Here is a 24,880-nt window from a genome sequence, read left to right as displayed (position 1 = left end):
AAAACAAAATAAGGAAGTTCGTCAGCGTCCGTAAAAGGGTTTAAGACGGACCACGTGGACCACTTCAGATCGTGCGCGGCGCCGCTGTGAATCCGAAATGCCGTCTGGCACGACCTCATAGTCAAGTGCGCCAATACGTCGGATGACCTTGTAAGGTCAGAAATAGCGTCGCAATAGTTTCTCACTAAGTCCTCGTCGGCGTACCGGGGTCCATAGCCAAACACGGTCGCCGGGCTTGTACTCGACGAAGCGTTGTCGGAGGTTGTAGAGTCGGCTGTCGGTGCGCTGCTGGTTTTTGATCCGTAGGCGGGCGAGCTGTCGGGCTTCTTCGGCGCGCTGGAGATAGGTAGCGACGTCAAGATTCTCTTCGTCAGTGACGTGCGGCAGCATGGCGTCGGCGGTCGTAGTCGGGTTCCTGCCGTAAACCAGCTTAAACGGCGCCATCTGTGTTGTTTGTTGCCATATCGTAAGCGAAGGTTACGTACGGCAGGACGGCATCCCACGTCTTGTGCTCGACGTAGACGTACATTGCTAGCATGTTGGCGAGGGTCTTCTTCAGGCGCTCCGTGAGACCATTCGTTTGCGGGTGGTAGGCAGTTGTCCTCCTGTGGCTTGTATGGCTGTAATGCAGAATGGCTTGAGCGAGCTCTGCTGTAAAGGCAGTTCCTCTGTCGGTGATCAGGACTTCTGAGGCACCATGTTGCAGCAGAATGTTCTCGGCGAAAAATTTCACCGCTTCGGCTGCGCTGCCTTTCGGTAGAGCTTTAGTTTCAGTAAAGCGCGTGAGATAGTCCATCTCCACGATGATCCACTTATTTCCGCATGTTGACGCCGAAAACGGTGCCAGCAAATCCATCCCGATCTGCTGAAATAGTCGGTAAGGTTTGGTCGGCTGTAGTAATCCTGCTGGCCTTGTCGGTGGTGGCTTGCGTCGCTGACAGGCTCGGTATGTCTTGACGTAACGGGCGACGTCGGCGGTCAGACGCAGCCACTAATACTTTTCCTGTATCCTCGACAGCGTCCGAGAGAATCCGAGGTGCCCAGCGGTTGGATCGTCATGTAGGGCTTGCAGTACTTCTGGACGCAGCGCTGACGGAACAACAAGAAGGTAGTTGGCGCTGACTGGTGAGTTCTTCACGAGCAGGTTGTTTTCTAGCGTGAACGAAGACAATCCGCGTTTAAATGCCGTACAGAGAATTTCAGTGTTCCCTTGCAAATTCTCGACGAGGCCTCTTAGCTCCGGGTCTGCTCGTTGCTGTTTAGTGAAGTCTTCTGCACTTATTATTCCGAGGAAGGCGTCGTCATCCTCGTCGTCTTGCGGCGGGGGCGCGTGATAGGCAGTCGGCGTCAGGATGTTTCTTCCGGACTTGTAGATTACCGTGACGTCATATTCTTGCTGTCTGAGGCTCCACCTCGCCAGCCGTCCTGAAGGATCCTATAAGTTAGCTACCCAACACAACGCGTGATGGTCGCTGACGGCTTTGAATGGCCTGCCTTATAGGTAAGGGCGGGATTTTGCTGTAGCCCAAATAATGGCGATGCATTCCTTTTCAGTCGTAGAATAATTGCCTTCCGTTTTCCACAGCGACCGGGTAGCATAAGATATCACTCGTTCATGTCCGTCTTTCGTCTGGACTAGGACGGCACCGTGGCCTAGGCTACTGGCGTCAGTGTGGATTTCGGTATCGGCGTCTTCGTCGAAATGAGCAAATACCGGCGGCGACTGCAGGCGTCGTTTTAGTTCTTGAAATGCGTCGGCCTGCGGCATTTGCCACTTGAACTCGACATCAGATTTGGTTACATGCGTTAGCGGCTCAGCGATGCGTGAAAAGTCGTTGACAAAGCGCCTTTAGTAGGCACACATGCCAAGGAATCTACGCAATGCCTTCTTGTCGATGGGCTGCGGGAAGTTCGCGATGGCAGCTGTTTTCTGCGGGTCGGGGCGTACTCCGGATTTGCTGATGACGTGGCCTAGGAACAGAAGCTCATCGTAAGCGAAGCGGCACTTTTCTGGCTTCAGAGTGAGCCCTGATGATTTGATGGCCTCTAGTACTGTCCCAAGCCGCCTAAGGTGATCGTCGAAATTTCCACCGAAGACGACGACGTCATCCAAGTAAACAAGACACGTCTGCCACCTCAATCCTGCTAACACCGTGTCCATGACGCGCTGGAACGTTACAGACGCCGAGCACAGCCCGAATGACATGACCTTGAACTCGTAGAGACCGTCTGGCGTGATGAAGGCAGTCTTCCTGCGATCTATCTCTCGACTTCTATACGAGAAGTATTTAGCGTTGCAGAGCCGATCCAATGCGTCGTCTATCCGCGGAAGGGGTATACGTTTTTCTTTGTGATCTTGTTCAATCGACGATAATCGACGCAGAAACGTAGGGTTCCGTCCTTTTTCTTCATCAGGACAACAGGAGATGCCCACGGGCTTTTCGACGCCTGGATGATGTCGTCGCGGAGCATTTCGTCGACTTGTTGCCAAATAGCTTCGCGTTCTCGCGTCGGAACTCGGTAAGGGCTCTGGCAAAGTGGTCGAGCGCATTCTTTGGTTATTATGCGATGCTTTGCAACTGGTGTTTGTCGAATCCTCGATGACGTCGAAAAGCAGTCCTTGTATCGTCTGAAAAGACTTCTGAGCTGTTGCTGCTTGCTCATGGGGAGACTTGGATTTACGTCGAAATCTGGTTCGGGGAATATGGTTGGCGGGGTAGATGCGGCAGAATCTGAGAGAACAAAGGCATTGCTCGTTTCCACAATTTCGTCGATGTACACGATCGCCGCGCCTTGAACTCTTGGCTGAAATTGGTTAGCATCACTTCCGTTTTTCCTCCGTGGAGTCAAGCAATCCCTCTTGCGACGTAACTTTCACGGTTTTTTCACGGTTTTTCATATTGGTCGCCCTCGATGACGCCCTCTACTTCAGCGGGTGTTTCAGTACCGACGGAAATAATAATGCTGGAGCGCGGCGGGATGCTCACTTGATCTTCGAGCACACCCAAGGTGTGGTGACTACGAGAGCTCTCCGGCGGTATCACTTGATCTTCTGACAGCGCTATCGATTTCGACTTGAGGTCGATGATTGCGCCGTGTTGGTTTAGGAAGTCCATGCCGAGAATGACGTCTCGTGAACACTGTTGGAGGGTAACGAAGGTGGTAGGGTAAGTCCGGTCATGAACGGTAATTCTTGCCGTGCAGATTCCAGTCGGCGTAATGAGGTGTCCTCCAGCGGCCCGAATTTGAGGGCCCTCCCATGCAGTCTTAACCTTCCTCAACTGGGCGGCCATGTGTCCACTCATGACGGAGTAATCGGCCCCTGTGTCGACTAAGGCGGCGACTGCGTGGCCGTCGAGGTCGGTGGTTCTTTGTCTTGCGTTACAGTTAGGTCTTGGCGTCGGATCACGGCTGCTTCGCATTGACCTGTGGCTGGAACGTTGCGTCGTCAGGACGTCTTTCATCAGCGTGTTCTTTGCTGCCAGACTTCGTCGGGACGGCGGTGTTTCTTCGTTGTTATGTCGTCGAGATAGTCGTTTCGGCATCTTCAGTCGGCGGCTCAGGATCTTCGTCAGTTCGACGAACAGCAACCGCCCTCCATCGGTTGCTGCTTATAGTTTTCCGGAGACGGGCTCACGGACCGGCCCCGGGCTGGGTCAGTGTATGGACGGCGCTGCGGCGACAGGTAGCGGCCTGGTGACGGCGACCGGTACGGTCGTCGAGAGTTACACTGAGTGGCGGCTAGGTAATCGGCGATGTCACGTGGGCGCTTGCCAAGGTGTGGACGCGGCGCGTTGACGGCGAACCTTCTCAGTCCCAAGTCGAGGTATGGGCATGGGCGGTACAATTGGCCGGCTTCTCCGCAGTTATAGCAGAGCGAGCGGTGGTCGGGAGCTCGCCGAATGCCCGTCTTCCTCGCGTAGTTGCGCTGGGCGACGGGGGGCGTGCTGGCGGCGGCGGCGGACAACGGAATTGCGGCGTTACAGGGCCCTGGTGCGGTCGCGCAGGGGGGCCTTGACGGCGTTCGACGGCAGCGTGGGTCATCGCTTCTGGCTGGGCCTGCGGTAATGGAGGTTCAGCGATCGCTTGGGGTTCCTGAAGTGCAAGCTCATCTTTCACGATGTCGGCGGTCGAGGCCACTTGAGGCTGCGACGAAGGCAGGACCTTGCGCAGTTCTTCGCGCACAATGGACCTGATGGTCTCTTGACGGTCGTCGGAACCCAGTCCTTGCATGGCGTGCTGTGGCATGCGCCCCCGGCGGCTACATTGCCGGGTGCGCATTTCCAGTTTTCTCGATCGTCGATCCCTCTGTAGAAAGCTCAGCTACAGTCTTCGGTGGGTTACGAATATGTCCGGCGAAAAGTTCATGCTTGACGCCCCGTATCAGCAAGCGGGCTTATTTCTCCTCCGACATTTCCGGGTCGGCGAGCCGGAAAAGACGAGCCATCTCCTCCGTGAAGATCGCGATCGTCTCATTTGGCAGCGGCGCTCTGGTTTTTAGTAGAGCTTGGGCTCGCTCTTTTCGCGCGACGCTTATAAATGTTTGCAAGAAGCCGCTTCGGAACAGGTCCCACGTCGTTAAGGTGGCTTCTCGATTCTCTAACCAGGTCCTGGCGGCGTCTTTCAATGCGGAATAGACGTGCCGCAGCTTGTCGCTGTCCCAACTGTTAAACGTAGCGACCTTCTCATACGTCTCCAGCCAGCTTTCCGGGTCCTCAAATGTGGAACCGCGAAACGTCGGTGGCTCCCTGCGCTGCTGCAGAACTACTGGGGCTGCTGAGGGTGCCATTGGGGCTGTCTTCTTGGTTGTCTCTGGACGATCTTCTCGGACGATCTTCTTGGTCGTCTCTGGTAGAATTCCGTGTTCTGGAGGCAGCTGCTGTAGCCGGCGGCTTGTTCGATTTTCCGGGACGACGTTGGCGTTGTTTTTGCGTTCCGGGCTTGAATTACGGCTTGTCGGGGGCGTCCGGTACATGAACGTAAAGCACCTCCCCCAGATGTCACGTAGTAGTGACGGTGAAGGCAGCCAAACTGTGATTATAGAAACTGGCGTTTGATTGGGCAAATTTGTGCCCTCGAAAGCAGGCTACACTCAAAGAACAACGATAGCGGCGAACACACTCGGCGATCGTCAAAAATCTGATCAGCGGGTCAAGTGCGTCGGCTTTTATACATCGGACGTCGAATGTTCCAGAGTAATCGCTGGGACCCGCGTGCCTTCCACAAAGTTCTACATTATTCGCGTCGCGCACACATGCAATCAGATTACACAAGGTCCGGTCACAGACAGCGTATGGAACCATCGATAACATTCCAGAAACTTCCGATACATGTGGGCGCATCCTGCGCTGTGCGATAACATTTGTTAGGCGGTAAAACGTGTCGCCCGATAACTACAAGTACACGTGTCAATATTACGACCCTAAAGCTGACCGGTATGCAGAATCTGTAACTGGGCCTTGAGGATATTGCCCCCTGTGTACACCCACAGCCTTTGCAACACTACAGAGAGGAGGAATGAGCAACACGAAGACAGGAGGTAAAAGGACGCTGTTTCGTGGGTTGCTTCAGGTAACGCCTGAAACAGACCGAGGTTGTCCAGTAACGCGAGGACTTTTTCTACTTTGGTTGAAGCACTTTTTGCCTGAGTACCTAGCATGGTCTAGGCATTGCCCATTGAGCACAAGTGCCCGGGCGCATCTGCCCTGCAAGTGGTCAATGCCGTGACCATAGCTACTTGCAAGAATGGTTGATTGTTCCCTCTGAATTGTTGAGCAACCGATTCATATAATGTCACACACAAAAGCAACACAAGAGCCTTGAAGGCAATTCTGTTACCACCTATTACAAACTCCAACGATTGAAATGTCCATCAACATTTACTTCGTGTGTTGTTTAAGATTATATAAGGGTTACGTCATTTATGCCAGTCATAAGATGTAGGGCTTTATCATGTGGGGAACGTCGGAAGACCAGTGTATACTGTAACGGGTGCCGCAATATCCTCACCGAATCCAACATCACGCAAACTTGTGTTTCTTGCGAACTCGCATTTATCCCGTTTTTTTTTTATTTTGCCATCTCAATCATCTTATCCAACGTCAACTACTACTTCTCTCCGATGATTTAATCATCAGTTAGCGAAAATGAAATAATCCTTTTTCCTGACGGAAATGAAGTCCGCTACCTCCATGCCCTCTAAGAAGGGTGACACCGAATAACCACTCTGGGTTCAAGCCGAGCAGCTCCACTAGCCACGCATGCCCTCGACGTCCTCCTGAAGGAAGCAAGCCACCTGCTATCTCCCAGCTATCTTGAACTTCTACCAGCTGTGCGCAGAACCTGACTCCCTGTGGGCTCCCCTTCAAGCGGCCCCGCAAGGTCGGGAAAAGTCCTGGTGGAAGGGCAGCAAGAAACAGTCATGGTAGAGTCACGACCGAGTCTGCCTTCACGCACGCCGCTACCTGCCACCAGCTCCGCTGCAACCGCAGAGTCAAGCCATGATGTCATTGCTTGAGCGACAATATGTTCCCTCCCAGGTGACCCGCCACAAGCGCCGACATCTACCTCGGCTCTTCGCAACCTGGCCTTCTTGTCATGGTGCCTTCCACTGTAGAGCTCGCACAGCGCACCATGTCTCAAGCTGACATTCCTGCCGAGGAGAAATAACAGCCAAGGGGCGCAACAGCTCACCTTTTGAACGCTCACTTACCCCCGTATTCAGAGATGCAACTTAAATTGAATCCCTTGCTTGACTTTATCTAAGTGACGCCTATCGTGAACGCGCCGAAAGAAACGCAGTGAGCGTCTTTGGGCAAGTTAACGCCAGGCGTCATCTAAATCAAGTCGAGCATGGGCTCCGACTTAAGTTGCGTTTCTCAATACGGCGGTTAGTCTCCTATGTCATTGAATAGACGGCGGTGTGAAAAACTTGTGAGGAGGGGCAGAGCACGGCCTGTCGACGAGCAGGCGCAGCCCTCGAAGTTTGTGTCATCGACTTGCTCTTTGTTAGGGGACTTTCCGTTAACTACAAGATAACGGTTCTGGTGCTTTAATATAGAAATACCTGATATGAAAAACATTCTTTTGCAGATGGAACCTATAATCTGTGCTGGAAATGTTAGGTGTGAAAAATTATTCGTCTCATATTACATAGTGGAATCACCGTGCTGTTTGGTTTCCCACCGTAGCTTCAGGTTTCGTTTCCACTGTTCATCTGCTAGCTCCACTGTAATGTTGTCCCACAAGAACGTGAGACTGGACTTGCATGTTTCGGCACACAAATGTAAACTGCTGGTCACATTCACGAAGAAAACCACTTCCTCGCGAGTGTCCTGTGTGCTGGGCTGAGAACTTATGGTGGAGCGCAAGCTGCAATTACGGGAGGAAATTGCTGTTTTGTTAAACGAGGGCTCATCAGTGAAGACTGCTGGACAATGGCAAGTGTTTTGGCGAAAAGAGCTATTCGTCTCCCGCAGTGATGATGTCAATATCCGCAAGCAAAAGGTGTCAGCCCAGCAAGGAATCGGTACTTCCTCCTTCTGCAGCCAAACAACTACTAGATTGCATGGCAGCAAGTATGGTTCATCCGCGCAAGCATCCATGCTGCTGGTACCATAGAAAAGTGACATGCTCACTAGTATGTAACAACCAAGACTCTGCAGACTGCCACCAGCTACAGTACCATCACAGGAACCTGTCATGTGCTAAGTATGGACAGCTGGGCTAGTTTGTGATTGGCATTATGAAACACTGTTCCAGCGCACAATTGAACACGGACGAGAAGGACAACGCCGGCGTTCGTGTTGTCCTTCTCCTCTCGTCCGTGTTCAACTGTGCGCTGGAACGATGTTTCATAATGCCTGTCATGTGTTTTGGCAAGGCTTCGTTGGACACTAGCAGCTTTCCATATCATTTAGAGGAGTACAGCTCGCAGAAACATGTCATAGATGGCGCACCTGACTGTGGAGCAAGTGGCAATGTTGTTGTAAGCCTCACCAACGCTTTCCCATGAAATGCCGGACACAAAATTTGTTTGTCAACTACTTTAACTGTCCAGAGCTGCAGACAGCTTTACCAACGGTAAAATTTTGTCGCTGCGAATGGTGAAGTCAAACCGTCTGTTAAGCCTACCGCTAAAATAGTCTAAAGAGTGAAAACGAACTTAAATGAGAAGGGTAGCACACTTCCAAAGAAGCCATATGAACAATAGATGGCGTTTAGTTATCATGTGCTATCATGACAATAGCGCAGTGATATGTCTATGGGGCTTTGTTGAGAGATGGCTAGTGCAGAAGAATAAGCACTGGCTTTCCTCGTCAAAGGAGACTCGAGAAACTGATTGCCCTAGTTTAGCGCAGGTCTACAACAAGCACGTGTATGAAGTCAACTTTTTCTATTGAATGAATGAATGCTTAGTGTTTAATGTCGCAAGGGCCATGCATGGCCAAAGAGCGCCATGCCGTTTGTAATGGGTTCGCAGTGTAGTTATGAGTTCTATGAAATTGGTGTGACGTGGCTGTAAAGGGGCCTTAAAATAGTTGCTCTAAATTACGTAAAATCTGTATAATAAAATTATCGCCGTGGCATGTGACGTGTACTATGAAGATTAGGATGCATTTGGTAAGAATTATACGATGTATAGAATATATCTGGTTCTAAAATTTGCTAGACCACTACTGCCTCCTTAGAGCACTTAAAAACACAAGGGTCTGGAGTCTTGTGCTACGCAAAACGGTTTTCGCAGGGGCATCCTCTGGAACGAGGATGCTCTGCGAATTTCATGGACTTGTAACATGTAAAATAACATCATTTAAAAAACCGATGATGATGAAATGTAGTGTTTATTGGCGCAAGGGCCAAGTGTGGCCAAAGAGCGCCAAGGCAGTGGTGATAAGTTCGCAATGTAGTTATGAGTTCTATAGGGTTAATGTAAAGTGGCTGTATAGGGGCCTTAAATATAGTCGCTCTATAGTGCGTACAATCTATCTGTAATAAGATTATGTCGATGACAAATGACGTGTTCTATGTGCAATAAAATCCATCGTGAAAGAGTGATGCAATACAGAAAATATATTAGATGGTGGAATTATCTGGAGCACCACTGCCTCGCCAGGGCCCTTGAAACACAAGGGCCTAGAGGCATGTGCTATATGAAACAGCTGTCACAGCGGCATCCTCTAAAGAGAGGAGACGCTACGAGTGTGTGAGGCTAATAACATGTAATACAACATCTTTCAGGAAGCACAGGACTGCGTTCGTGTCAAACAGCGGTTCTGGGGTGTTATGCAGGATGCGCCGAGTTTCTCGTTCACCCGAGTTTTACCCGAGTTTGCTTGACGGCAGTCAGTGAACGGAGATAGCGTGAAACGCGCGAAGGCTGCAGGCAAAAAAAATATGTAGACAAAAAGCCGCGTATGACAACATGAGCGCACCCTGCGCGGCACGCTGCTTCCACGTTTTAAGCGCAGACGGCTGCACAACGAAACGCGCCAGCGCCGCGTACTGTTATCAACGGATTATCGCAACTTATTCCGCTGTCTGCCTGCACACTTGCCGTGAGCCGCTTGCCACGCCTTTCCCGGGTGCGTCAAAGGCGTGCCTCCTCTTTCGGCAACAATCTTTCTATCCTCCATCGAATGCGAGCAGGGTACATGCGGCGCATTCTTGCACCTGCGCTTTCGCTCAAACGAATACGTTAAAATACAACAAATAAAATAACGAACAGCTAGAAATTTCTGATGACAAACGGAGATCGAGCAAATTATTAAATTTTGCACTTCTTGCCGCGAGTGGCGACAGTGAGGCGAAAGCTTAGAAGCAGATACATTGAAACGGGTCGCACGCACGAGGCAGTTCATAGGGTGAGAAGTCGCCTAGGGGCACTACAGTGCTATTCTCAATAATGTCAGTGATTACCACTTTTTCTCTATTAGGGGAATAGAAACGCAGCGCCGCGGTACGGCTGTTCATCGCAGGCGCCTTAAGGCCCCCGCTTTACCAACTAAAAATTATACACTAGTCATAAATACGGGAGCAACGGCTGTCGCTGCATAATGGCGGTCCGTGGTGCCCGCAGTCACGCAGTTCAGGGAAAGTGTACCAGTTTATCTTTGTGCGCGAAGCCTCGGCGATGCATTGCGAAGAAGTGCGCGCTTCCCATCGACACAATTCATCGCTTGTCATTGCTTGCCCAGTGAAAGTGCCTCTGAGCGCATGTACGCAGTGTTTGAGTGTTTTGTGCGCACCAAGGTGCTTGCGGATTACTTATGCTGGAGTCAGCAGCGATCGCAGAAGGATATCGTAACGACACCGCAGCATTCGCATATTGGCAGGTGAGGGCTCTTGTGTGCGGTTATGAAATGAGACTTCGAATTGAGGAAGGTGTTGGAACTGTTGAGTGCGCAGTGCTTGTGATGAAGAAATGCCATTGCGCTGGGTCTACAAGAGCGAGCGATTCTCGGACGCTGATCGTGTTTACGACGTTGTGGCTCCGATACATCACCGATGACAGAGCAACCATCTCAAACGACTGCTGTGATACGCACTCCTCAGCATCGTCGTCACCCTCGCGCATCGTCGCCTTGCAAGCAGCTACAGTGACGTGCCGATAATTATTTACTGTGCGCTACGTCGCCACAATCCAGGCAATGAAACCGTGCTGTGGGGCCATCTCAGCCCGAGAAGATATATGCATAAGCCAGCGACAGTCAACGCTTTGTTTTTGATAGTAGTGCGCAGTACATCACCGATGACAGTGCGTCGTGCGTGTTTTATGTCGGTGGTGAATATTGTTGATGCCTCTCAGCTCGGCACCGCGTCGCTGTTGCCGAAAGATAAGTTGGGCGTGGCCCAACCGTGGTGGGTGCGCGCACAAGAGTTACATGCCTCGCGCGGGGCGTGACCTCTGGCTTTGATTGACAGGCGAACTCGTGCTAAACTCGTACATCGCGACACCCCCTCCGAGTTCAACTCGGGAACATGGCGGCGGAAGCAGCAGCCTGTGTTATTGCAGCCAGCGGCAGCAAGCGTCAGTACGACCGTCTGGACCCGTTCCCGTAGATGACCGCCGCGGAGTTTCGGCGTCATTTTGGCCTGTCGAAGACATCATTGCGCTGGCTGTGTGACGAGCTAGGCGAAGACTCTCGTCTGTGGAGACAGCGTGGCGGCCATCATTCGCTCACCGTCGAAGAGCAAGTCCTCTGCGCCCTCCGTTTCAACGGGACTGGGAGTTTTCAGGGAAGCGTCGGCGCCGAGCGTTACATTGGACGTCATCAAACTACTGTGAGCCTCTGTGTCAGAGATGTGTCTGACGCGCTTATCGATGCGGCAGTGCGGAAGCGGTGGCTGGCTTTCCCGAAGACTGCGGCTGAGCGGGCATTTATAAAAGAACGCTTCTTACTTCGCGGAAACATTACGAACGTAGTCGGGTATGTCGACAGAACGTACGTAGGAATTAAGGTGCCATCGATGTCAGCGTTACTGTGATTAGCATTGAAGCAATGTCTAGACGCACCATATTGCCAAATTTGTCACGTCTGTGTAGCCGACTTAAATTTTGTGTTACCGACATCACACAGGCGGCAGCCTATGATACTGATTTTTTCGCTGGTTGCTGACTTTTTACCGATTGTTCTAGTTGTCTACCAGGGTACCTTCCAAATGGCTCACTTTTTGCGGAAAGAGGTCTATTTATTTATTTATTTATTTATTTATGGTACCCTCAAGGCATACAAGCATTATAGAGGAGGATGATGATGATGATGTGTGGTGTTTTGTGGCGCAAGGGCCAGGTTTGGCCAAAGAGCGCCATGACAAGTGGTAGTGTTAACGATGTGTTATGGAGGATGTGACTTGGCTGTAAAGTGGCCTAAAAATAGTCGCTGTAAAGTGCGTAAAATCGACGTGCTATAAAATTATGGCGATGACTAATGACGAATGCTATGAACATTAAAATCCATCGTAGAAGAATGATGCAAAATCAAAAATATGTAGGATGTTAAAATTACTTGGAGCACTGCTGCCTCGCCAGAGCCCTTGAAAGACAAGGGCCTAGAGGCATGTGCTATACTAAAGAGATATCGCAGCGGCATCCTCTGAAGAGAGGACCCGCTACGAACATGTGGGGCTAAAAACATGCAAGACAACATCTTTCAGAAAACTGAGGACGGCGTTGGTGTCAAATAAAGGTTCTGGGCCGAGTAGCATTGCGGGATGAAGGGGGATGTGATGCTGGTATGCTAAGGGAAAATGTTTCTTTCTTTCATATTCGGCTTCCCGACACTCCAGGAGGACGTGGAGGACGGTCAGCCTCTCCCCGCATCTACCGCAGTTTGGAGGATCATTTTCAGTCAGTAAATAGTTATGCGTGCCAAATGTGTGTCCTATTCTGAGACGACAGAATAGGACATCTGTTCGGCGTGATTTTGTTACAGAGGGTCAGAATCCTAACTGTGGCTTTATCACGTGGAGTTTAATATTTGTTTCCGCATCCCATAGGCGTTGCCAGTGATTTCGTAGTTTCCTCCGCAAGAAGGGCTTCAGATCTGTGACAGGAACTGCAGCGGTGGGATTAGCAGAATGCCATGCAACTGACGTGGCCATCTGGTCCGCCAGAACATTACCTTCAATGGCCCTATGTCCTGGCACCCAGCATATAATCACATGCTGGTTAGATATATATGCGTTACATAAGATGGAATAGAGTTCAATTATAACAGGATTTTTGTGCTTACAGAACGATATCAAAGCCTTCACAACACTTAGGGAATCCGTATATATAACTGATCTTTTGAGTTTTGATTTCCTTATATGCTTCACGGTCGATAATATTGCGTAGGCTTCAGCCGTAAAGATACTAGTTTCCGGATGCAGTACGCCGGATTCCGTGAAGGATGGACCGACGGCTGCATAGGACACCCCGTCGTGCGACTTCGATGCGTCTGTGTAGAACTCCGTGCAGGAGTGTTTGTGTTGGAGTTCCCGGAAATGCATTTGGATTTCAATGTCTGAAGCGTGCTTTGTAACTTGAACGAAAGATGTGTCGCATTGTATCAGCTGCCACTCCCAAGGAGGTAGCAGCTTGGCTGGATGCATTAGGCGAAGCTCGAGGAGTGGAACATGCATTTCTTCACTAAGCTCCCTCACTCGCAGCGAGAAAGGCTGTCTTACGGAGGGACGATTGCGAAAGAGTGTAGCGTATGTCATCTCGTTAACGGTATTATAACACGGATGTTGAGGATTAGAGTGGACTTTCAAAAAATATGTTTGGCTGATGTATGTTCTCTGGATGTCAAGTGACCACTCATTCGATTCTGCATATAAACTTTGTATGGGACTCATTCTGAAAGCGTCCGTGGCTAAGCGGATTCCTAGATGGTGGACCGGATCTAGCATCTTTAGCGCGCTCGGGGCGGCAGAATGATAGATCACGGCACCATAATCTAATCGTGACCGAATCAGGCTCTTATAGAGATTCATTAGGCACGTCCTGTCACTAGCCCACGTAGTCTGCGATAGAAGTTTCAATAGGTTCATTGTTTTCAGACATTTTTCTTTAAGATGTTTTATGTGTGGGATGAAAGTGAGTCTATTGTCAAGTATAACACCTAGAAAATTGTGTTCTTTGTTTACCGGTATCTGTTGTCCACACAGTTCTAAGCAAGGATCCGGAACCAGGCCTCTCTTTCTTGTATACAGAACACAAGAACTCTTGTGAGGATTGATTTTAAATCCATTTTTCTCTGCCCACTGTGACACCTTGTTCAAACCATGCTGTACCTGCCTCTCGCCGACTGTGAGGTTGCGGGATTTAAAACCTATTTGTATATCGTCTACGTAGACGGAATAGGAAATAGCTGGTGGTAAAGATGCACGAAGCGTGTTCACCTTTACGACAAAGAGCATGCAGCTGAGTACGCCACCCTGGGGTACCCCAGTTTCCTGTATAAATGTGCGCGACAGTGCAGGACCTATTTTCACTCGAAATGTACGGTTCTCTAGGTAGCTCTCTATAGTATTTAGCATATTGCCGCGGATACCTAGCGCGGAAAGATCGCGCAGGATTCCGTACCGTCAGGTTGTGCCGTACGCTTTTTCCATATCCAGAAATACAGATAAGAAAGATTGCTTGTGCACGAAGGCATCGCGAATGCTCGCTTCGATGCGCACAAGATGGTCGGTTGTAGATCGCCCTTCCCGAAAACCACATTGAAATGGGTCAAGCATTTTACTGGACTCTAGGAGATGCACGAGACGGCGATTGATCATTTTTTCAACTACCTTACAAAGGCAACTTGTCAGGGCTATCGGGCGGTAACTTGCCACTGAGGAAGGATCTTTGCCTTGTTTCAAAACCGGGATCACAATGGCTTCTTTCCATGTAGTCGGAAAGTATCCCGCAGCCCAAATCCTGTTGAAAATTGTGACTAGTGTAACTTGGGTGTCTTTATGTAAGTTTTTGATCATTTCATACATGATTCTGTCAGATCCCGGTGCAGAGCTCTTGCATGCGCTCAAGGCAGCTCTCAACTCGGCAATGCTAACAGGACAGTTGTATGGTTCATTCTGTTGACATTTTCTCATGAGTGGCTTACATTCTTCTATTTGTTTATGTTTCAGAAAGGATTGCGAGTAAAGGTTGGCACTTGACACGCTCTCAAAGTGCTCCCCAAGTGAGTCCGCCTGATCTTGTAGGGTATCGCCTTCTGTGTTTACCAAAGGGAGTGCATGTGCTTGTCGCCCTCTTATCCTATTGACCCTGTTCCAGGCTTTCGCCTCATCTCTGAACGAGTTAATACTCGATAGAAACTTCTGCCAACTTTCTCGTCTGGCCTGTCGGCGGGTTCGCCTGCCTTCGGATTTTACTTTTTTAATGTTAACTAGATTCTCTGCAGTGGGAGAAGCGCGTAGCAACCCCCACGCCCTGTTCTGTTTTTTACGAGCGATCCTGCAATCGTCGTTCCACCATGGGACACGCCGTTTGCAGGCCAAGCCTTTTACTTCTGATATGCATTTAAATGCGACATCAATTATGAATGCTGTAAAAAACTCGACTGCAGCGTCAATTCCTAACGAAGACAGGTCAGCCCATGAGATACTAGTTAGAGATCGAAATTTCTCCCAATCAGCTGTCTCAATCTTCCACCTAGGAGCGTATGGTGGATATTCGTTTTCTTTATATGATCTTAGCAGTATAGGGAAGTGGTCGCTACCGTAAGGGTTGTCGGTAACTTCCCATTCAAGTTCAGGCAGTACAGACGGGGAGACTATACTAAGATCTATTGACGAAAAGGATCGGTTTGCAAGAGAGCAATATGTGGGTTCTTTCTTATTGAGAAGGCACGCTCCAGAAGAAAAAAGGAACTGTTCAACAAGGCGACCTCGCGCATCTATACGAGAGTCGCCCCACAGGGAGCTGTGCGCATTGAAATCGCCAAGAACAGCATAAGGTTCTGGCAATTGATCGATCAAGGAGTGAAATTCATGTTTGTTCAGTTGGTAATGCGGGGGTATGTAAAGGGAGCAAATGGTGATGAGTTTGTTTAGTAGGACAACTCGAACCGCCACTGCTTCAAGGGGCGTTTGTAGCTGTAAAGGTTGACACGCAATACTTCTATGAGTAAGAATCGCAACACCACCCGATGATGCGACGGCATCATCGCGATCTTTGCGAAACGTAACATACGTACGGAGAAAGTTTGTGTGTTTAGATTTTAACTGTGTTTCCTGTAAACACAGCACTTTTGGATTATGTTTGTGGATGAGTTCTTGCAAATCATCAAGGTTTCTAAGGAGACCTCTGATGTTCCATTGAATTATTTGTGTATCCATGTTTAAGGTAAATTGGTGCTGTGTTTACGGAAACGGAGTGAATGCCTTATATTAGAGAGCCCTTTCGAGGCCCTGTAATAGGTGTTTTGTTCTTTCTAAAGCGTTCGAGCGATTCTCGACGCTCCTTAGGCGTTTGGTGCGCATTGGGGACAGGTGTAGTGTCCATTGCCTCCTGTGAGACGCCGGACAAGCGCTCTTACGAGCGAGAGGTTTTCCGAGAGAGTCCTGCCCCGGAAGGCAAGACCCCTGCGCCCACCAGCCCGGAGGTCGATGGGGCTTCCTGGGGGATTTGGCTGTGCTGGCCGTTGCCAGCGCTGGAAGGGGCCTCGGAGGTCGGGGCAGCCTCGGCTGCACCCACCTTCGGGGTGGATGGTCCCTTCTCCTCGGTTGACGGAGCAGCGCTAGCTGCAACCGCCGCGGGGGCAGATGGCGTAACTGCCGACTCACTGCCTGTGGGTCGGACAGCCGCCGGAGGCCGTTGTGACGCTGCCCCCTTACGCGCCACATCGGCAAAGCTGCTCTTAGACAGGTATGACACCCGCCTACGTGCCTCCTTGAAAGATATATTTTCTTTGACTTTGATTGTCACAATCTCTTTTTCTCTTTTCCAGGACGGGCAGGCGCGCGAGTATGCGGCGTGCTCGCCATCACAGTTGACACAATGTGGAGTCTTCTGGCATGTTTCGGAGGAATGTTCAGTGTCACTACACTTGGCACATGTCAGCCGGCCTCGACAGTTCTGTGAACTGTGGCCGAACCTTTGGCACTTAAAGCATCTGAGAGGATTGGGCACGTATGGCCTAACACGAAGTTTGATATAACCGGCCTCGATTGACTCGGGTAGGATGCTTGTTCCAAAAGTAAGTATCAGGTGTTTCGTCTGTATTTCTTTGTTGTCACGCCTCATCTTAATTCGTTTAACGTTGATGACGTTCTGCTCACTGAAGCCCTCCAAGAGGTCAGCCTCAGTCAGCTCCAAGAGATCATCATCGGAGACTACGCCACGGGTGGTATTCATAGTACGATGCGGATTTACTGTCAGTTTGGCGTCACCAAATGAAACTAGATTGGGTAGGTTTTCATATTGCTTCAGGTTGCGGAGCTCCAAAAGGAGATCACCGCTTGTCATTCTGGATGCTTTGTAACCTGTACCAAGAACTTGGGTCAGAGACTTGGACACGAGGAATGGTGATATTGTTCGTACGGGTTTGTTTGGTGTTTCGGAGTGGACAACGTGGAAGCGACCCCGCAGGGGCGTCTGCGTCAGCAGGCGTTTGGTGTGTTGCGACACCACGTACCCGAGCACATGAGGGTTGGACCCTCCCGCGTGTAGCCGTGCGCGGCTTGGCCGTGTCTGGGGAAAGGGGGATCCTGGGGGTTGAGCTGATGCTGGGTGTTTGGACCTTTAAGGCCCCCCGGCGGAGGCAACACACCCCTTTGGCCTCTGCTTCACATAGACGGCACCCCCGGACTGACCCACCCGGGGGAAATCGGTAGTTGCCTTTTCCTGTCTCTCTCTCCCTCTAGCCTTCGTCTTTCTCTCACTTTTCATCTTTCCTATCTTCTCCTAGCTTCCGTTTACTTCCAATTTTTCCAGGCAGCAAGGGTTAACCTTGTGTGAATAACCAACCTAGGTTATCTCATATTTGGTTATAGTGATAACGTACAGCTGGCGTTTGCAGGACCTGTTTTTACAGTCCCTATAACGTCCCCTTGTAGGACTCCCCGGTGGGTGGCTGGCGTTATTGCCGAAAATTCAATCCCTTTATGGCAATTTCTTTCCCTGCGCTTCCTGATCGCCCTCAGAAAAGAGGGCGCACCGATGATGTATTCCAGTTTTTTGGTCGGCAAAAAGAATCCTTCCCTCGTTTTCACGTGATCCACTCTGAAAAACCAGCTAAACCAGTGCGAACTATCTCACCATTCCTTGTTTCTAAGACATTGACTGAAGTCTTTGGTCCAGGTTATAAGGCGTCGAGGATGGCAAGCGGTGATCTCCTCTTGGAGCTCCGCGATCAGAAACAATATGAGAAATTGACAAAACTAGTGTCGTTTGGGGAAACCCAAGTAATTGCAACCCCGCACCGTACGATGAACACCAGCCGCGGTGTTGTCTCGGACGATGACTTGCTGGAGCTCACTGAGGATGAACTCTTGGAGGGCTTCAGCGACCAGAATGTCATCAATGTTAAAAGAATTAAGATCAGGCGTGATAGCAAAGAAATCAAGACAAAACACCTTATATTGACTTTCGGCTCAAGTAATGTGCCCGAGTCTGTAGAGGCCGGGTACATCAAGCTTCGTGTTAGGCCATATGTGCCAAACCCCCTGAGATGCTTCAAATGCCAACGTTTCGGCCACAGCTCGCAGAGCTGCCGAGGCCGCCAAACCTGTGCGAAATGCAGTGCCCACGAACACACCTCTGAAGCTTGTGAGAACTCTCTCCACTGCGTGAACTGTGATGGGGAACATGCCGCGTACTCGCGGTCCTGTCCATCATGGAAAAAAGAAAAAGAAATAGTTACAATCAAGGTTAAAGAAAACATATCTTTCAAAGAGGCACGCAGGCGGGTTTCATACCTGCCCAAGAAAAGCTTTGCCGATGTGACGCGTCAGGGGGCAGCGACACAAAGCCTTCCGGCGGCTGTCCGACCCACAGTCAGTGAGTCGCCAGTTACGCCGTCTGCCCCCGCGGCGGTTGCAGCTAGCGCTGCTCCGCCAACCGAGGAGAAGGGACCATCGACCCCGAAGGTGGGCGCAGCCGAGGCTGCCTCAACCTCCCAGGTCCCATCCAGCGCTGGCAACAGCCGGCGCAGCCAAATCCCCCAGGGAGCCCCATCGACCTCCGGGCTGGTGGGCGCAGGGGTCTTGCCCTCCAAGGCGGGACTCTCCCTGGTGACTTCTCGCTCGCAAGAGCACGTGTCCGGCGCCTCACAAGAGGCAATGGACACTACACCTATCCTCAAGGCGCATCAAGCGCCTAAGGAGCGGCGAGGCTCCCTCGAACGCTCCAGAAAGGGCAGAACTCCCGTTACAGGGCCTCGAAAGGGCTCTGTAATTTAACCTCTGTAATTTCCATAATCTCTACTTCTGTTTCTGTACACACAGCACTTATTGACCTCCAATATGGATACACAAATAATTCAATGGAACGTCAGAGGCCTTCTTAGAAACCTTGATGACGTGCAGGAACTCATCCACAAACACAATCCAAAAGTGCTGTGTCTACAGGAAACACACTTAAAATCTAAACACACAAATTTCCTGCTACAGTATGTTACGTTTCGCAGAGATCGCGATGATGCTCTCGCATCATCGGGCGGTGTTGCCATTGTTATTCAGAAAGGCATAGCGTGTAAACGTTTGCAGCTACAAACGCCCCTTGAGGCAGTGGCGGTTCGTGCTGTTCTCCTCAACAAACTTATCACTGTCTGCTCGCTCTACATACCCCCCCATTACAAATTAACTAAACATGAATTTCTGTCCTTCATAGACGAATTGCCTGAACCTTACGTTGTGCTTGGGGATTTCAATGCGCACAGCAGCCTGTGGGGAGACTCTCGTATCGATGCGCGAGGTCGCCTCGTTGAACAGTTCCTTTTTTCGTCCGGTGCGTGTCTGCTGAATAAGAAGACACCCACATATTATTCTGTCGCAAACAGAACATTTTCTTCAATTGACCTCAGCCTAGTTTCCCCTTGTATGCTGTCTGAACTCGAATGGGAGGTCACCAAGAATCCGTACGGAAGCGACCACTTCCCCATACTGCTAAAAACACATAAAGAAAAAGAATGTCTACCACAGGCTCCTAGGTGGAGGATCGATACAGCCGACTGGGAGAAGTTCCGAAACTTAACTAATATCCCATGGAATGACATGTCTTGTTTAGGAATTGATGCTGCTGTGCAGTATCTCACAGGCTTCATTATAGACATGGCATCTAAATGCATATCAGAAGCACATGGCTTGGCATGTAAACGGCGGGTCCCGTGGTGGAACGAAGACTGCAGGATCGCTCGTAAAAAACAAAACAAAGCGTGGGGGTTGCTGCGCGCTTCTCCCACTGCAGAAAATCTAGTCAACTTTAAGCAAGTAAAATCCCAAGGCAGGAGAACCCGCCGACTGGCCAGAAGAGAAAGCTGGCAGAAGTATTTATCGAGCATTAACTCGTTTACAGACGAGGCCAAAGTCTGGAACAGGGTAAATAGAATTAGAGGGCGACAAACATATTCACTCCCCCTTGTAAATACACAAGGCGATACACTGCAAGATCAGGCAGACTCACTTGCGGAGCACTTTCAGAGCGTGTCAAGTTCAAACAATTATTCGCAATCTTTTCTCATATATAAAGAAATGGAAGAACGTAAGCCTTTAACAAGAAAAAGCCGAGAGAATGAGCCTTACAACCGTCCTTTCAGTATTGCCGAATTGAGAGCTGCCTTGAGTGCATGCAACAGCTCCGCACCAGGATCTGATAGAATCATGTACGAAATGCTGAAAAACTTACACAATGACACGCAAGTGACACTACTTACACTTTTCAACACTATCTGGGACGCAGGGTACCTTCCGACCGCATGGAAAGAAGCCATTGTGATCCCTGTTCTAAAACAAGGCAAAGATCCTTCATCAGTGGCAAGCTACCGCCCGATAGCCCTCACAAGTTGCATGTGTAAGGTGTTTGAAAAAATGATAAATCGGCGACTGATCCATTTGCTTGAACAGAACAAAATGCTTGATCCCTATCAGTGTGGCTTCCGAGAAGGGCGCTCCACAACCGACCATCTTGTACGTATTGAAACAAATATCCGGGACGCATTTATACATAAACAGTTCTTCCTCTCGATATTTCTCGATATGGAAAAGGCGTATGACACAACGTGGCGATACGGCATCTTGCGAGACTTATCGGAAATGGGCATTCATGATAATATGCTCAACGTAATAAAAAGCTACTTGTCCAATCGTACCTTCCGGGTGAAAGTTGGCAATGTGCTGTCAGGTCCTTTTACACAAGAAACTGGTGTACCCCAGGGAGGCGTGCTCAGTTGCACACTTTTTATTGTTAAGATGACAACGCTTCGTGCTTCCTTACCCCCGGCCATTTTGTATTCCGTCTATGTGGATGACATTCAAATAGGCTTCAAATCCTGTAACCTCGTAGTATGCGAGAGACAGGTACAGCATGGTTTGAACAAGGTGTCAGGGTGGGCAGAGAAAAATGGTTTTAAAATCAATCCTCAAAAGAGTTCTTGTGTGCTGTTCACAAGGAAGAGAGGCCTGGTCCCGGATCCTTGCTTGGAAATGTGTGGACATCAGATACCTGTAAACAAAGAGCACAAATTTCTAGGTGTTATACTCGACAATAAACTTACTTTCGTCCCACACATTAAACATCTTAAAGAAAAGTGTCTGAAAACAATGAACTTATTGAAACTTCTATCCCAGACTACATGGGGTAGTGATAGGAAGTGTTTAATGAACATATACAAGAGCCTAATTCGGTCTCGATTGGATTATGGTGCCGTTGTGTATAACTCTGCCGCCCCGAGCGCGCTAAAGATGTTAGACCCAGTCCACCATCTGGGAATCCGACTGGCCACTGGCGCTTTCAGAACGAGTCCCATACAAAGTCTATATGTGGAATCAAATGAATGGTCTCTCCACCTACAGAGATCATACATTAACTTTACATATTTCCTTAAAGCACGCTCCAATCCTGAACATCCATGTTTTCATAACGTTACCGATATGACGTGCGCTACACTTTTCAGCAATCGTCCCTCCATAAGACAGCCTTTCTCGCTGCGTGTGAAGCAGCTTAGCGATGAAATGCATGTCCCGCTCCTCGAGCATCGCTTAATGCACCTAACCAAGCTCTTACCTCCTTGGGAATGGCAGGTGATACAATGTGACATATCCTTTATAAAAGTTACAAAGCACGCTCCTGAGGCTGAAATCCGAATGCATTTCCTAGAACTCCAGCACAAGCACTCCTGCGCAGAGTTCTACACAGACGCTTCCAAGTCAAATGCCGGGGTATCCTATGCAGCCATCGGCCCATCGTTTTCGGAATCCGACGTACTGCATCCGGAAACAAGCATATTTACGGCTGAGGCCTACGCATTACTTTCTGCTGTGAAGCATATAAGAAAATCAAAACTTCCAAAAGCAGCGATCTATACAGACTCTCTAAGCGTCGTGAAGGCCTTGATGTCAGTCTATACACACAAAAATCCTGTACTTAGTGAACTCTACACCGTCTTGTGTAAAGCGTACATATCTAACCAGCGTATCATTATATGCTGGGTGCCTGGCCACAGGAGCATTGAGGGTAACGTTTTGGCGGACGAGATGGCCACGTCCATCGCATCGCGAGCCGCTAATCCTACCGCTGAGGTGCCTGTCACAGATCTGAGGCCTTTCTTGCGAAGGAAGCTGCGAGCCCACTGGCAACACATATGGGACGCGGAAACAAATAATAAGCTGCACCTGATAAAACCGCAGTTAGGATTCTGGCCCTCTACTATAAAATCGCGCCGAACAGATGTCCTATTCTGTCGTCTCAGAATAGGACACACGTTTGGCACCCATAATTTTCTACTCACCGGAAGTGAGCCTCCTACTTGTGGTAGATGCTGGGAGAGGCTGACCGTACTCCACGTCCTCCTGGAGTGTCGGGAAGCCGAATATGAAAGAATGAAACATTTTTCCTTCGCTTACAGACAGCACATCCCTCTTCATCCAGTAATGTTCCTCGGCCCAGAACCGCTTTTTAACACAGACACAGTCCTAGGTTTTCTGAGAGATGTGGTCCTACATGTTATTAGCCCCATGCATTCCTAGCGCTTCCTCTCTTTAGAGGATGCCGCTGGGATAGTTGTACGGTATAGCACATGCCTCCAGACCCTTGTGTTTCAAGGGCTCTAAGGAGGCAGTAGTGCTCTGGCATTTCTCATAATCTGATATATTTTAGCTATCATATCATTTTTTATATGCATCTAAATGTTCATAGTACGAGTCATACGTTATCGCCATAATTTTATTACACAGATTTTACGCATTTTAGAGCGTATATTTTAAGGCCCCTTTACAGCCACGACACACCAATTCATAGTAATCATAGTTACACTGCACACCCACTACCACAGACATGGCGCTCTTTGGCCATTCCTGGCCCTTGCGCCATGAAACCCCATACATCATCAACGTGGAAGCGAGGAAAAGTTTCTTTTTCACGAGCGAAAAATTCTAAAACATCATCGGTGCGCCCCCTCTTCAGGGAGCGATCAGGTAGTGGAGGAAAGGAAGTAGCCATAGGAGATTGTAATTTCGGCAGTAACGCCAGCCACCCACCGTGGAGTCCTATAAGGGGACGCTGCAGTACACGCGAAACACGGCCTGCAAACGCCACCTCTACGTTACCACTATAACCAAATATGAAGTAACCTAGGTTGGCTATTCACACAAGGTTAACCCTTGCTGCCTGGAAAATTTGGAAGTAAGCGGAAGGAAGGAGAAGACAGGAAAGATGAAAAGTGTGAGAAAGACGAAGGCTGGAGGAAGAGAGAGACAGGAAAAGGCAACTACCGATTTCCCCCGGGTGGGTCAGTCCGGGGGTGCCGTCTACGTGAAGCAGAGACGAAAGAGGTGTGTTGCCTCCGCCGGGGGGCCTTAAAGGTCCGAGCACCCGGCATCGGCTCAACCTCCAGGATCCCCCTTTCCCCGGACACGGCTAAGCCGCGCACGGCTACACGCGGGAGGGTCCAACCCTCATGTGCTCGGGTCCGTGGTGTCGCAACGCACCAAACGCCTGCTGACGCAGACGCCCCTGCGGGGAGCATTATAGAGGGGAGGGGGTCAATCATTCAACATAAATAGTTATTTGCACATACACAATTAAATAATTTCAAAAAATGGGAACAAATGTAATTTCTAATAACGAAAATTCACACTGTCATGCAAGGCTTGTACAATGATTACGGCAAGAACATACCATTGCAACCGATTGAGACACTAAAAGATGAAGTTTCCAACCAACATAGAGAAGAAAAAAAAATGTTGGAATGCGTTAAATTCCGCTGGAAAAAGCTTCACGAAAATGGTCACAGTTGGTAATGTTAACTAATGAGGCGGGAAAATTGTTCCAGTCGAGGCTGGTTTTGGGCAGGAAAGAGTGCGAGTATGTTGCAGTGTTTTGGTGAGGGACATGGACTTTATGGTTGTGATTAAGTCGAGATGAAACAAAATTAGGCGGTTTAATCAGACGGGTCCTAAGAACATGATTATGATGATAGATCTTATGAAACAATGCAAGTCGAGATAGTTTCCGTCTATTTGCAAGCGGGGGCAGATTAAGTATCGATTTCATGTTAGTTACGCTGGAAGTTCGATGATAGTTACTTAGGATAAAACGTGCTGAGCGATTCTGCATTGCCTCCAAGTTATTGGTAAGAGTTGCAAGGCCAGGGTCCCAGATTGACGATGCATATTCGAGATTAGATCGGACATAAGTGATATATAACTGTCGCTTGAGTGATGTCACTTAATGAAGTATAAATAGATAAATGAATATCACAAATTGTGTGAAGTACCCTGTGAATGCTAATCTCATAAAGAACTTGGGTTGTTTTATGATGATGATATGTGGTGTTTAATGGCGCAAGGGCCAGGTGTGGCCAAAGAGCGCCATGACAAGTGGTGATGTTGGCGATGTATTATGGAGATGTGACTTGGCTGTAAAGTGGCCTAAAAAATAGTTGCTGTAAAGTGCATAAAATCTACGTGATATAAAATTATGGCGATGACTAATGACGAATACTATGAACATTAAAATCCATCGTAAAAGAATGACATAGAATTGAAAGTATATGAGATGGTTAAAATAGCTGGAGCACTGTTGCCTCGCCGGAGCCCTTGAAACACAAGGGCCTAGAGGCACGTGCTATACGAAAGAACTATGACAGCGCCATCCTCTGAAGAGAGGAGGCGCTACGAACATGTGGGGCTAACAACATGCAATACAACATCTTTCAGATAACTTAAAAGT

This window comes from Dermacentor variabilis, chromosome 7 (genome assembly GCF_050947875.1).
Source record: "Dermacentor variabilis isolate Ectoservices chromosome 7, ASM5094787v1, whole genome shotgun sequence".
Classification (NCBI taxonomy): domain Eukaryota; kingdom Metazoa; phylum Arthropoda; class Arachnida; order Ixodida; family Ixodidae; genus Dermacentor; species Dermacentor variabilis.
This window is presented reverse-complemented; position numbering follows the sequence as displayed.